This window comes from Phascolarctos cinereus, unplaced genomic scaffold (genome assembly GCF_003287225.1).
Source record: "Phascolarctos cinereus isolate Bilbo 61053 unplaced genomic scaffold, phaCin_HiC Scaffold_4;HRSCAF=312, whole genome shotgun sequence".
NCBI classification, from domain to species: domain Eukaryota; kingdom Metazoa; phylum Chordata; class Mammalia; order Diprotodontia; family Phascolarctidae; genus Phascolarctos; species Phascolarctos cinereus.
In genome coordinates this window covers 316,553,705-316,568,398 of record NW_027555847.1, presented here as the reverse complement: position 1 = coordinate 316,568,398, position 14,694 = coordinate 316,553,705, and the positions used below count along the sequence as shown (strand labels likewise).

Sequence of the window (14,694 nt, the reverse complement as noted above, 5' to 3'; positions counted from 1 at the left end):
ATTAGCTCCAGACATCCACAGGAAGACCAGTAGAACTTCTAAGAGGTTCTGATGAATTTGCCATGATGTTGACATGTTAACTTTAAAAGTTTTACCAGCAACTTTGAGATGATTTGGATATATCAGTGAACTAACTCCAAGGTGGCATAGGTTTGTTCTCCCCAAAACTCTATAAAAATGAGACCTCAAATCCCTGTTCTGCCTCCCCACCCCTCAGCACCCTTCCATCTTCATCAGATCCACACTACCCAATGCTCCCAACTCTAACGCACGAGTAATAATCTCTGCCTTTCTCCCTCCCCTTCTGCTTCCTTTATCAAATCTCATTCCCTGTCTGTGCCTCAATACCCTTTTCACCCCTGGTCTCTATGCTTACTGTGCTATTTGCCCTCACACCCTCTGTGGTTATTAAAGTATGAGTATACCCCAGTTTCCCTACGCCATCATGGTCTTTCCCAGCTAGTACCCAATGAACCAGGTGTGCCTACCCATTTCATAATTTCATAAATTAATTATAACAATTTAGCCTCTATCTGTAAAATAAGGAAGTTGTACAAGATTTTTTTTTTAGGTCCCTTTTGGCTCCAAGTCTAAAGAAGTAATTGAGGTAGGGAGAAAATGGGAGTAACGGGCTTGGGAGGGTGAGGGGAGAAGGACTTTTACTAGGATCTCTGCTCTCCAAAATACCTCAAAGGAAGGAGTAGTTTTGGTCTTGGCTGTTGTTGAGAGGGTGACGTGATTTTCTTCCATTAAGTTTGGGTAGGTCAGTAGTACCAACTGAGGGGAGCCATGGGATGAGAACCCATGGATAAACTTTGCCTGCTACACTTTCATAATTAAAAAGCCCAATCCTGGCAACACACTTGAGGATTAGAATTTAACATCTTCCAGATCTTGAGAGGCATGTGCAATTCCAGTCCATTCAATTACACAAGTATTTATCAAGGGCGAGCTGCTACCACCACTACATTTATTTTTGTAATTAAATTTTTTTCAGTCAAAGAAAATCTGCCTTTTCCCCCTTCTCCCTCTTACCCTGTCTCTGCCCTCATTGAAAGAGAAAGAAAAAAACCCTGTTACAAACATGTATAATCAAAAACAACAAATTCTTCCAATGGATATGTCCAAAAAAAAATAGTCTCAACCTGGGAGTCCATCACCTCTCTACCTTGAGGTGGGCAGGATGCTTCATTATAATTCCTTTGGAATCATGGTTGGTCATTGTGTTTCAAAGTTGTTTGTCAATGTTGCAGGGGATTTGGGAAAAATTAGACTTTAATGTGCTGTTGGTGGAATTGTGAATTGATTCTGTGGAGCAATTTGGAACTATGCCTAAAGGGCTATAAAACTATGCACATCCTTTGACCTAGCAATACTATTACTAAGCCTGTATCCCAAAAGAGATAAAAAACAAAAAAGGAAAAGGACCTACATGTACAAGAATATTTATAGCAGCTCTTTTCTGGGGGATAAAGAATTAGAAGTTGAAGGGATGCCCATCAACTGGGGAATGGCTGAACAAGTTGTATGTGATTATGATGGAATACTATTATACTATAAGAAATGATGAACAGAATGCTCTCAGAAAAACCTGGAAACACTTGCATGAGCTGATGCAAAGTGAAATGTACTGTGTACAAAGTAACAGCAGTATTGTTAAGATGATCAGCAGTGAATAACTTAGCTATTCTCAGCAGTACGATGAACCAAGACAGCTCTGAGGGACTTATGATGAAAAATGTTATCCATCCCTAGAGAAAGAACTGATGGTGTCAGAATACAGATTAAAGCATGCTTTTTTTTTACTTCACTTATTTTTCATGAGTTTTTTTTCCTTGTCTATGTTTTTTTCACAACATGACTATTAGAATATGTTTTACATGACTACACATATTAACCTATATGGAATTACTTGCCTTCTCAATGAGGGGGGGGTAGGGAGGGAGGAAAGGAGAGAATTTGGAACTCAAAGTTTTAAAAATGAATTAAAAATTGTTTTTACACGTAACTAGGAAAAAAACAAAATACTAAGTAAAAGCTTAAAAATAAAAAAACAAAGTTGTCTTTATAATAATGTTTTTATTATACAAATTTCAGTTCATACAAGTCTTCCCAAGTTTCTCAAAAACTGTCCCCCTTCATCCTTTCTTATAGCACAATAGCTCACGTTTAAAGGGCACTTTGCAGTTCAACATGTTTTCCTTTTGACGACTCTGTGCCATGGGTAGGGCAAGTACCATCCCAGACATTTTGGAGATGAGGAAGCTGAGGCCCCCAGTGAAGGGACTTCTCCAGTTACAGAGTCAGCAAATGCATGTCAGGACTTAACCTGGGACTTCTGCCTCCACACTTGGTGCTCTTTCCACAACACCAAGCTACACCACACTTGGTGTTCCACCAGGATCGAAGATCGCTTAGCCAGAGAAAACATGGATATGGGAATTCCAGCACCATAGGGCAAATGTAGCTGGAAATGGAACCCTGGGATCCCCAGAAGTCAGCTCTCACCACTACTGCCATGGATCCTGGGCATCCAGGATTCTTTGATGATCTGTCTAAACTCTGTTCTAGGTCAATTGTTTTGTTTGTATGTTTCTCGTAGGTTCCTCCTATAATGCTTTTTTTTTACATCATTATTTATCATTATTATCAATCAATTACTAAGTTCTGTTGCTTCCATTTTTTGTTGTTTTTCAGGGTATTCGCCGTTTTACTAAGGTTTTTAAGCTTCTGTTCCAAGCCATAGAGTCTCTTTTTCAATTTTGCCATTAAAGAGCTCTCATTTCACTTCCTTCTATTCCTTTGTCTCTTCCTTCTATTCTTTTATTAGGGCTTCTGGCCAGTAACAGAATTCTTGTAGTCTTTTTCTTCTTTTCTGGAGTCCTAGTTGTAGCTAGTGAAGAATTATTCTCTTCTTCAACAGTTTTCTCCTGAGATTCTCTTACCCTTATAAATTTCTTAATTATATTAAGGGGGTTTTCTTTGCTTGCTCATTTCCTCATTCTTTCTTCTGTCCAGTGTGTGCGTTGGGGGGAGGAGGGGCTTGTTTCCTTTCTCCTTTTAAAAGGTTTTTTTTTGGGTTTGTTTAATTTAATTGGCACATTTCTAACTATTTGGAGGTGGTAAAGAAGAATGAAGCTTATCCAGAACCTCTCAGTCATTGTGGTGGAAATATTGTAACACAGTTTTTTAAAGGGCTTTTTGCCAAAAATTGAGAAAACTGTAATTAAACTGTGAACCAAAAAGGCAGCAGCTGTTGCCAATAACCTTGACAAGAATGCTTCAAGAGAAAGTGCCCTAGATTTGGGGGAGATGGGCGGGTGAGGGTTTAAACCCTTTCCTGCCACTACTATCTGTGTGACTTTTGGCAAATCACTTAATCTTTTATAAATCTCACTTTTCACATCTGTGAAATGAAGGGGTTGGACCAAACGACTAGTTAGGTGGGGCAGTGGATTGAGTACAGGTCTTAGAGTCAGGAAGACCTGAGTTCAAAAGTGACTATAGATAGTCTCTAGCTATTTGATGTAAGTCAAGTCACTTAACCTGTTTGCCTCAGTTTCCTTAACTGTAAAATGCAAAAATAAATAGCATTTACCCACCAGTCTTGTTATGAGGATCAAATAAGATAATGTTTTTAAAGCACTTAGCACATAGTAGGTATTATATAAATGCTAGCTAGCTATTAAAGTCCCTTAAATCTAAGATCCTATGATCCAGAGAGTTTCAGCCTTCCCCCCCCCACACCCCCCACTCCCGACTAGTTGTATCTTCCAGGTTGGTATTTCTAAGCTAGCCTCAATAATGTAGAGATGACCATGTTGTCAAGAGATTGAACCAGGTGAGACCTCCGTGTAACAGAGGAGTATGATTTCCTGATTGGTTTTTCCTATGTTTGTGCTTCTGTTCCCATTATAGGGGAAGCAACATCTACTAAGATGTTTCCACTAAGATAGCCCTGTCATTCAGGCCAGGTTAGTTTTTCCCATAAAAGATGGTGAAACCTCTCTTAAGACTTGATTGGTCAAGAAGAATAAGGCTTGAACCAATGACTTAGCTCTTGGTTATCTAAGTACAAACCCCAGCACAAAAGGAGTCACTGGCTCCTCAGGATTGACCCACACTTTGACCAAGACACCTCCACTTGGCAAACATAGACAGATCTCTGCCCACATTTTTCAAATGCTACTGCTCAGTAAACTTTTTTGTTGTTATTCTTCAGTGTTAGATGGTTCTAGACAAAAGTGTCTCCTTTCATTCTTATCTTGACCCTAAACCACCAGATCAGCCTGAATGGAGCCTGGTCTAAACCAATGGTGTCAAACTCAAAAATGGGGCCATTAATCAGTACATAAAGATCCCTGAGGGCTGCGTATTGACTTAGTGTTAAACTTTAATATTATCTATGTTTTATTATATTTTTGTGAAAATATAATAAAATATAATTGGAAAATATTCAACAAAATAATTGAATGTTTCCCAATTACATTTTAATCTTGTTCAGGCCACAGTGGAAGTGCTGCTGATACTGTGTTTAACACCTCTGATCTAGAACACCTGTGCAGTGGGGATCCCTGGAAAAAAGTTTCATGCAGTGGGCTATACTCCCTTCAAAAAAAAGGAGAGCTTGGGAAGTAATGAATCTGTGCCACCAAATCAGAGCCAGAGGCATCTTTGACAACACCTTCCCCTCTAGGCTATGCCTGTGCTATGGGAATCTGAAAGAGTTAATAGTAAAGCACAAATTGAGTTACTTCTGACTTCAGCCAAGGAAAATAAGCAGACACCTGCCCTGTAAGACAATGCCATGCCTTTTAAAGATGGGAGGTGCAGAAAGGAAGACTCAAACTCAGAGAAGGAGAAAACTGCCCAATAATTGGATCTGGGCCTAAGTGGAATGGGCTACCACAACAAAAGTCTTCAGGCAGAAACTGCATAACCACTTGTCAGGGATTTCTGTTTAGCTCAGATTGGATTAATGGCCCCAAAGTCCCTTCCAACTCTGAGATGCTGTCCAGTTTTTGAGGCATGTTCCCTAAATCTGTAATTTTGCATATTCTGCTTAGCTCAAGCCAGGAGAAACAAAAGCGAACGATAGTCTGTTAAGTTCCTGGAGTAAAAGTTGTCTGAACACTACTAAGGTATGGTGTAAGACCAATTGGCAGGGCAGCTCACGAACTTGTCAGCCTGATTCTAAGTTATTGGCAAACCTTGTATTCTTCAGTCATGGTCAACTCTTTGTGGCTCCATTTGGGGTTTTCTTGGCAAAGACACTAGAGTGGTTTGCCATTTCCTTCTCCAACTCATTTTACAGATGAGGAAACTGAGACAAACCATGTGAAGTGACTTGCCCAAGGTCACACAGCTGGGAAGCATCTAAGGTCAGATTTGAACTCAGGAAGATGAGTCTTCCTGACTGCAAGCGAGACACTCTATCCCCTGCACCACCTAGCTGCATTCTATCTACTGTGCCACCTAGCTACCCATTGAAAACCTAGGCACGTTTGTTAAAGTGTCCATTTATTTTTCATTTTATTGATGAATTTGTTATTTACACTGCAGATTATTCCCAATACACCGTTGCCCCTCTACACACCCACTTGGTCCCTGGGAGAGCTGACTCAGACTTAAAAGTAATTGCTAGAAAGTCTTCCCTTTGCCATATTCACTTCGGGTTGTAGTATAGCTGATGGATGAGTCTCTCCCTTTTCATAAGACTTGGTGTCTCAGCTGTTGAGTCAAAGCAGGTCACTCCTCAAGGCCAACATCACTAAACTGGGCTATTGGTGCTACCAGCAAAGTCTGCTATGGACTCCTGCTGCTGGACCTCTATTGGGTCTTCTGACTTTTCTAAGCTTACAAGGTCACAGTCTGGTGCAATACTCTGTCACCTAAGATCAGGAAAGGATAAAAACAACAGGAATAGAAGAAACAGAGGCAGCCATGTGTTCATGGCCACATGGTGACCAAGGTATGTGGACAAGGCAGGAGGCATCAGAACCTACTACCTCTCTCTCTTTCCCTACCCAGAGGTTTATAGTAGTTCCTCTTCATTCAAAAACCCTCAGGGACAGAGAAAACTTACATCTGTTTGTACCTTTTATATGCCCACTCAATTCTGACTCAGCAGCCATTTAAAATATTTCCTGTCCCAACAAAGTAAGCTGACAGGAAACAGTCAACGGATACCTACGTGTGCTCCGATTTAAGGGTAGGGCCCCTCCATTTATGAGTCATCGTGCATTTCCAGAAGAAAGCTCACCAAGCCTCACGTGGGTTGATACCGGACAACAAATACATGTTCCACTTGACTCTTCCCATTGACAGACCCTCCTATTACAGATACTCTCCTGTTTGTGTTTATGATAGACTTGAGGGCTGATGTAACAATGCTGAGGAAGATCAGCGAGGCTTTTTCCTTTCTTGCTGATGCCAGACCTGGGGGCTTGATGCGTCTATACAGCATTTGAGATCGCCTTCTTCACAGGGGTTGCTACACTTATAGGACCCTGAGGGAAGTCACTCATCCCATGGCAAAAGGCACTAGGAACTCTGACATCAAGATACAACACCTTCAGTAGTCATCAGTGCGATGATAAGTCCTATTACACCTACCCCAGTGTTTAAGAGTATCCGTCATATGATCACTCAAATAGAAATCTTGGACAAAACCCCTCAGACTCAAAAGCCTGAAAGGAGGAAGCTTGGGGTGTGATTGTGTTTGATGTGGCTTATGCTGTTTTTCTCTTGATGCTTTCTTGACACCATAATACTTTCTATTTTAAGTTAAACACTCATATTCTTACTTTGGTATGTGATATGTGATAAAAAGAAATATTTGGGCTTGTCTAAAGAGAGGTATTCAGTGGGTGTAGACTCACATTATCATCATTAAAAATAGCAACAATAAAAAATAGCATTTACGTAGTGGCTGCTATGTGCCAGGCACTGTGCTAGCACTTTACAAGTGTTATCTCATTTTATCCTCACAACAACTCTGGGAGGTAGTTGCCCATTTTGTTATTTTATTATCCCATTTTACAGATGAGGAAATTGAAGGAAACAGAGGTTAAGTGATTTGCCCAAGGTCACACAGATAGGAAATATCTTGGGCCAGATTTTAATTCAGATCTTCCTGAGTAATTTGTAATTCAAAATTGGGTATGGCTCTGGGGTAGTAATATGGGGTCTCGTCATACAAGTCTTCCAGTGTTTCTCTGAATTTCTCATATTTTTCATTGCATGTGGTACAATAATATCTTATTATGTTCACATACCACAATTTGTTCAGCTGTTTATCAAATGAGAGGAACTTTTAGTTTTTTTGCTCTCATAAAGAATGCTACTATTAATATTCTGGTGTATATGGAACCTCTTTTTGCCCTTGACATTTCTCAGTAGTTAGATCATGGGGCCAGAGTTGTAAACAGTTTAGTCAACCTTTCTCCCATCATTCCAAATTATTTCCCAGAATGGTTGGATCAATTGCTAGGACATTCATTTTCTTAGATTAAGTATTCTTTTTTGGGGGGGGCAATTGGGGTTAAGTGACTTGCCCAGGGTCACATAGCTAGTAAGTGTCAAGTGTTTGTCTGAGGTCACATTTGAACTCAGTTCCTCCTGACTTCAGGGCCGGTGCTCTATTCACTGAGCCCCTAGAGCATTTTTTGCAGGACTGGAATTGTATATTTGGACCTGCAGATAACAAATGTTGTTGTTGGCAGTGGTGGTCCTTCATTCCCCAAAGAGTATCAAGGTCTCCAAAAGGGTTGTTTCTTGAAAGTGGTGATGGAGAGCGCTGCGAAGCCACTCTCAGACAAGAAGCAAATTTGCTTACATGAAAGTTAACTCCGGGACAGTTAGGTGGTGCAGTGGACTAAGGACGTGAGTTCAAATCTGGCCTCAGACAATTATTAGCTGTGTGACCCTAGGCAAGTCACTTAATACCTACTACCTCTAAAAAAAAAAGAAAGAAAGAAAAAAGAAAAGGAAAGAAAAAGAGGTTAATTCTAATCATCAGCTACCCCAATTCCCCAACAATCTAACCCACTTGAATTAGGGACTAGAGTATGCTGGTAAATGTTTAACAACTGGCTCTTTAGAAAAATAAATTAAACACACTTTTAAGTTGAATCTGCATAATTTATATTTTCTCCATTACTTTCTTAAGTCTGGTCAACCAACAAAACAATTAAATCAATCTCTGATTTGTAGCTTTTAATGATCACAATGAAATTTAAGGCAGCTTTTCTCAGGTTCAAGCCAGCTCTAGCACACCCGTGGGACAGGTCCGTTCTCAAACACACGTGGACAGGACATTCCTCCCTAGGACAATTCCAGAAGGGCCATCCAAGACAGGCACATGAATGCATGGCCTAGTCCTGGACCTAAAATGAGGAAAACTTGGATTCAAATTTCACCTGAGACATTAGCTGTGTGGCCCTGGACAAACTTCTTTACCTTTCTGCCTCAGTTCCTTCATATGTAAAATGAAGGGATAGTATTCAATAGTCTCTAAGACTCCTTCTAGTGGGGGAAAAAGTATAAATATTTGCAGAATAAATGTTCCCCAAACCCTACAGGTACAGAATTGCTCAGGCTACCCCACCCTGCTCATTTCATGTTTATGAAATCACCCAAGCTTTCCTGGTGCTGCTCCTTACAATCTAGCCTAACTGTGCTCCACAGGGGCCAACTAGGTAGCGGCTTAGTGCATAGAGTGCCAGGCCAATAGTAAGACTCTTCTTCCTGAGTTCAAATCCAACCTCAGACACTAGCTGTGTGACCCTGGACAAGTCACTTGGCCCTATTTACCTCAGTTTCCTCATCTGTAAAATGAGCTGGAGAAGGAAATGGCAAACCACTCTAGTATCTTTGCCAAGAAAACTCCAAATGGGGTCATGGAGAGTTGGGCATGACTGAAAATGACTGAACAACAAAGCGTTCAGCCTTGGTAGGGCAGCAGCTCACGGCGGTACATGCTCCCAGCTGTTTTGCCACAGCGCCTGCTCTTCCTCAGCTGGACATACGACACCTTTTCCGTTTTCTCCATCCTGGCGTGTTTGTCGGCAGGTCATGCTGGGTTTCTTGGCAGGGCAGGCAAGCCTTCTCTCCCAGTTCACAGAGATTTGTGTTTGCTGTTTTTTCAATATTCATCTGATTCAGCGCCAGCACCGGAGGTGAGTTTCTCTGTGGTTGACAGTGACACCCTGAACCCTGCTCTGAGGTGTCAGACCCTGTGGTCTTTCCACATTTCCTCAGAGCCATCTGCAACAAACTCAGTAGCAACTAGGTGCCACCGTGCCCCCAAAAGGACTGGGAACTCTCTGCATATATTAGGTAACTCAGTCAAAACCTGCGGTTTCATCAGATGTAGGAAAACTCCCTACAGGTGGGCAGCTAGGGGCACCATAGCACACAGAGTGCCCGGCCTGGAGTCAGGAAGACTCATCTTCTTGAGTCAAATATGGCCTCAGACACTTACTAGGTGTGTGATCCTGGGCAAGTCACTTAACCTGTTTGCCTCAGTTTTCTTCATCTGTAAAATGAGCTGGAGGAGGGAATGGCAAACCTCTCCAGTATCTTCACCAAGAAAACCCCAAATGGGGTCATGGAGAGTTGGATGAGACTGAAATGACTGAACAACAGCGAAAGGAAGATTCCCAGCATAGAAACTCTGTGCAGTGGCGCAATGAGGCAACGTAACCTGCAACATCTAGTCTCAGAGCGTCTTCTTGAGCACTGAAAGTATAAAGAGAAAACCATCATAAAACAAATCAAACATAGTCACACCCAAACAGAGGTTCAATGACGTGGTCCAGGTCACGCAGATAGTGTCAGAGGCAAGACTGGAACCCAGTTCTTCCTCTCTCCATGGTAATTATGTGCAGCCCGAGACAGTGGAAGGTGAACTGGTTTTGGAGTCAAGAAACAGAAGTTCAATTCCCAGTTCTATTCTTTACTACCAGTTTCACCTTAGACAAGTCATTTCCCTTTACTGGGGTTCAGTTTCCTCATCTATAAAATAAAAGGGTTGAATTCCATTACTTCTAAGATTTCTTCTACCTCTAAATTTGGGGGCCCCTGCCAGGATGCCACTCACAGTACTTGTACTAATGTGTCCTCCAAATTCAGAATCCCCACAGGAAGGAGAAATGAACAAATCCCACATCTAGAATGGCAGGGCTATAATCTGCATCATTTGCTGAAAGAGAGACAGATAGACAGAGAGGAGAGACAGAGACAGAGAAAGATAAAGACAGAAATAAAGAGACACAGAAAGGGAGAGAAGGGGGAAAGAGGGAGAGACAGACAGACAGAGGCAGGCAGAGAAGAGATAAAGACAGAGAAAGAGATAGAGACAGAAATAAAGTGACACAGAGAGGGAGGGGAGGAGAGCCAGAGGCAGAAAAAGACAGAGGAACAGAGATAGAGAGACAGAGAGGAAGAAGAAGAGAGGGAAAGAGAGAAATAAAAACAGGAGAGAGAGAGAGAAAGAGAAAGAGACAGAGAGAGAAAGGGAGAGAGAGAGAGAGAGAGAGAGAGAGAGAGAGAGAGAGAGAGAGAGAGAGAGAGAGAGAGAGAGAGAGAAGCAAAATTAATTGATCAGACTATTTCTGAGACTGTTGTAGCTCTTCCTCAGATGCAGAGCGCTAAGGGCTATGCATATCTGTTTGCCAAGAGTAGGATGTACCACAAGTGAATATGCAGCTCTTTCAGTGGGGATGGGACTACAAAGCACTCGGCACAATCAATGAGCAGCAGAGCCTGCAGACAGGAAGACTTCAGGCGGATGATTCACTTCTCCATCCATAGCTGCCTACTATTATCAGGCCGGGAATCAGACATCAAACCTCTGCAGGAGCCATGGATGCGGAGGGTTTCATTATCTGAAATGGCCACCATGGCACTGAGCCTGGTGTTAGGGGATGTGTGCGCGCTATTCTCTGATGTGCCAGAGACAGTTGTCACATCTACAGGCTGCATTTGGGGATCTTGGCCAGCCGGGCTTCAGCCTGCCTCCTACACCCGCATCCAAGAGCTGCCCCGAGGCAAAATTAGGCCAGTGGGTGTTCAATGCCTTTCACTACCCACAGCAGCATCGCCCCAAGCTCTCAGTACTCATGCTCTCCCTTATTTCCCCAGAGCTCCCAGAGCATCATTCCCCCAACCCCCTACTCCTATCCCTATCCCAGCAGAGTCCTATGCTGTTAGACAATCCCTCCCTTAAAACTGGACCCTCCATAGGCCATGGCCCTGCCCTTTCTCCCTCACACACACTCTCCACTCTGCAAGTCCGACACACTAAATCTATCCCAATGGATGGTAAGGAATATATTGTTTCTCCCAGGCAACTTATTTGCATTTTAACAGAGGCTTAGTTTATTTTTATCCATTTTTTTATAAAGCAATGTTGATTGGAGCCTCTGCTAAATGGTCTGAGGCTCAGTTAGTCATGCTTGAGGGAAGCCTGGAGAGTCAGTCTACCCTGTTATAGCAGAAAGCACCACTTTTCTCTGGCTGAGGGTCATCTAAATTACTAGACTACTACCTTGGAGGAATTGAGGCAACCTCCACAGGGTTAGTCTTGGGAACACAAACCAGCAAAGTGACAGCAGAAATCACAAGGTGTTAGAGACTGCCTCCATTTAAAGCCCAGTCTCATGTGTCCTCTTCCACATGGCGGAGGCTTCTGGCTCTACTCCGCATGCTCTAGACTTCTGTACCTCCCTCTCCCCTCTTCTACTCATCTCCTTTCTAGCTCCCCTTTATTCAGGGTCTACACACTCCTAAGGGTAGATTTCAGGGATCCATAAATGGGATGGAAAAAAGAACTATCTTTATTTTCACTAAAGTCTACCTGAAATATAGCATTTTCTTCAATTATTTAATTATTTAATTGATTCTTCGATTATTCTGAGAAGAGGCCCATGGGTGTCTCCAAATTGACAATGGAGTACATGCCACAAAAAAGGTTAAGAACCTCTACCTTTGTGTACTGTCTTCCCCTATTAAAACTTGAGGGCAAGGACTGTCTTTTTTGTTTATATTTGTGTCCCAATCACTTAGCACACTCCCTGGCACATAGTAAGACCTTAATAAATGCTTTGTTTGTCTATCTATCTACCTATCCATCGTATCTATCTATCTCTGTCTATCTATCTATCTATCTATCTATCTCTGTCTCTATCTATCTACCTATATCTACCTATCTTTGTCTTTCTATCTATCTATCTATCATCAATCTATCTATCTATCTATCTATCTATCTATCTCTGTCTCTATCTTTCTATCTACCTATATCTACCTATCTTTATCTTTCTATCTATCTATCATCTATCTCTGTCTCTATCTTTCTATCTACCTATATCTATCTTTATCTTTTTATCTATCATCTATCTATCTATCTATCTATCTATCTATCTATCTATCTATCTTCTTACAGATCATGCTGAAGTAACACAATGATAAGGAATGATACATTCCACCAAGATAGAATGGCTTTGAGTATAGGTCTGGGGCAGTTGGCACCTGTGCTCTGAGAGGCCCAGCCTGTGCTAAGTGCCGAATCAGCAAAAGGCTAACCACCAAGTGATAAATAATTTTGTCCCCAGGAAGTCATGAATACTATCTACCAAGGTGCAAAGAAGTGTATAACATACTACATGCATATAAGTGATTTACTATTACATATGCTAACTAGTATGACTAAAACATTAATTAGACTTATATATTTTTTCCTTTTTGGTGAGGCAATTGGGGTTAAGTGACATGCCCAGGGTCACACAGCTAGTAAGTGTTATGTATCTAAGGCTGGATTTGAACTCAGGTCCTCCTGAATCCAGGGCAGGTGCTCTATCCACTGTGCCACCTAGCTGCCCCTAGACTTATACTTCTTAATGAATGCAATCAAACTTTTAAAATCAAAACATGAAAATAATATCATCTAAGGAAAAAAACATTAACTATCAGAGATTCTGATGAGCTGCTTTTGTTCTAGATTTGACAATGTTCTCTCTCTGACCCACTCCCTTGGAGGTTGTCTCCTGGCAAGTCTCCAAAATTGCTGTCAACCAATTAGGACTACCTCTAAACCAACTTGGGCTTACGCTAATCTCAAGTCTAGGGAAAGAAAAAGCCAGCCTTAGTCATACCTACAATAAAGCTGATGGTTAGGGTCTCAGGTTTTTTTTTTCTTTTAGCTACAAGTGTTTCTAAATTATTTACCACATAATATGATAAGACTACTTCGAAATTTCTGACAAAGTTTATAATATTTTTGTTGGTAGTCTGTTTTATCATAGAAAGTGCTCAATGACTGTAGCTAATTAAATAACTTTGTTCTTTTTTATTTACCTAGTCTGGGAAGGAAATAAGAATAGGATTTATTTTTCTCATGATTTGATACTGAAAATCAGAGCAGAACTGAGTCAATGGGTGGATGCAACTCCTGAGCCCTGCACACAGGGCAGAGTTTTGTTTTTTGTTTTTGCTTCCCACAGTCATTCATTGTTTCTCCTTCCAAAACTATAATTTATTTTTCTGTTCATTCACACTCAGTTGTCTAGACTCTCACCAAACGTTTTTGATTGTACATCTCCTAGCAGTTAAAAAAAACTGAGCAGGTATCCCCAATATGTGTATATTAACTTATTTATAAATCATATCCATGTACTGCTGTACTTATAACTAACCAGGGTGTCAAGCCTATTTGCACAATACTCTCTCTCTCTCTCTCTCTCTCTCTCTCTCTCTCTCTCTCTCTCTCTCTCTCTCTCTCTCTCTCTCTCTCTCTCTCTCTCTCTCTCTCTCTCTCTCTCTCTCTTTTTACATTGGTAAATGTTTACTTTCCAAAATGCCTATTTTCAGATACAGGCAGAATCACAGATCATATATTGCAGGGTGAATCGCTGCCACCGACTTTCCTGGTGTAGTTGTCCTAATGGCAAAGTACAAAGAGAACTGGGGGCAGGGGACAGCAGAATGGCTTCTATACTCTGATTTTTAACCTTTGGAAGGAGATGTCTGTTTTAAGAAATATACATTTCCAGGGGACAACAGGGTATACTTTCATCCCATCATAAAGAGAGAAGCCACCCAATGTCACCACTGGCTGGTCAAGGCTTCTGCTCCTCCTTGCTTGAGTGGTAAGATGGGGGAGTATACTTCCCTTCTTTCATTTATCACCAGGTGATAAATAATAATCCTTCTGCTTCATGACAGCTCCCAAGCATTTTGTTGTTTTCTGCCTATGCAAACGTTTGATGAAATCCTCATATTCCAAGTTTGCATTCTTTCTTGGCTCGGTTCATACCAATTCTATGGGCATACTCAATGAGTTCCTTCTCAAAAGCATGGCATCAGGCTGGAATTTTGTAAGGTTGTTCAGCACTCATAGTTGTCATCCATTTGTCAACATTGAGGCCCAGCCGATTATGAATATCGAAGAATGGCATGGCTGTGGCCTAGTCCAAACACCAGTCCCTTTCCTTCACTACAAGTCTCTACAATCCTACAGCTTCTTTGCCACAACACTCTCTTCATTGGTAGAGATTGACTATTCAATGCTCCATCCTTGTTCAAGATAGAGAGAGGGAAGGAGAAGGGGAAGGGGAGGAAAGGGAGGGAAATCCTAAAGGTTCCTAAAGGGACAGAAAGACTGAGAAGAATCTGACATCTAGAGGAGGAGGCACT

At 41.5% G+C, this 14,694-nt stretch overlaps 1 pseudogene; it reads right to left on the bottom strand.

Annotated features, from left to right (window-relative positions):
* Positions 1–14,117: 14,117 nt before the first annotated feature.
* LOC110216535 (NADH dehydrogenase [ubiquinone] iron-sulfur protein 5 pseudogene) lies at positions 14,118–14,456 on the bottom strand (annotated as a pseudogene).
* Positions 14,457–14,694: the final 238 nt, after the last annotated feature.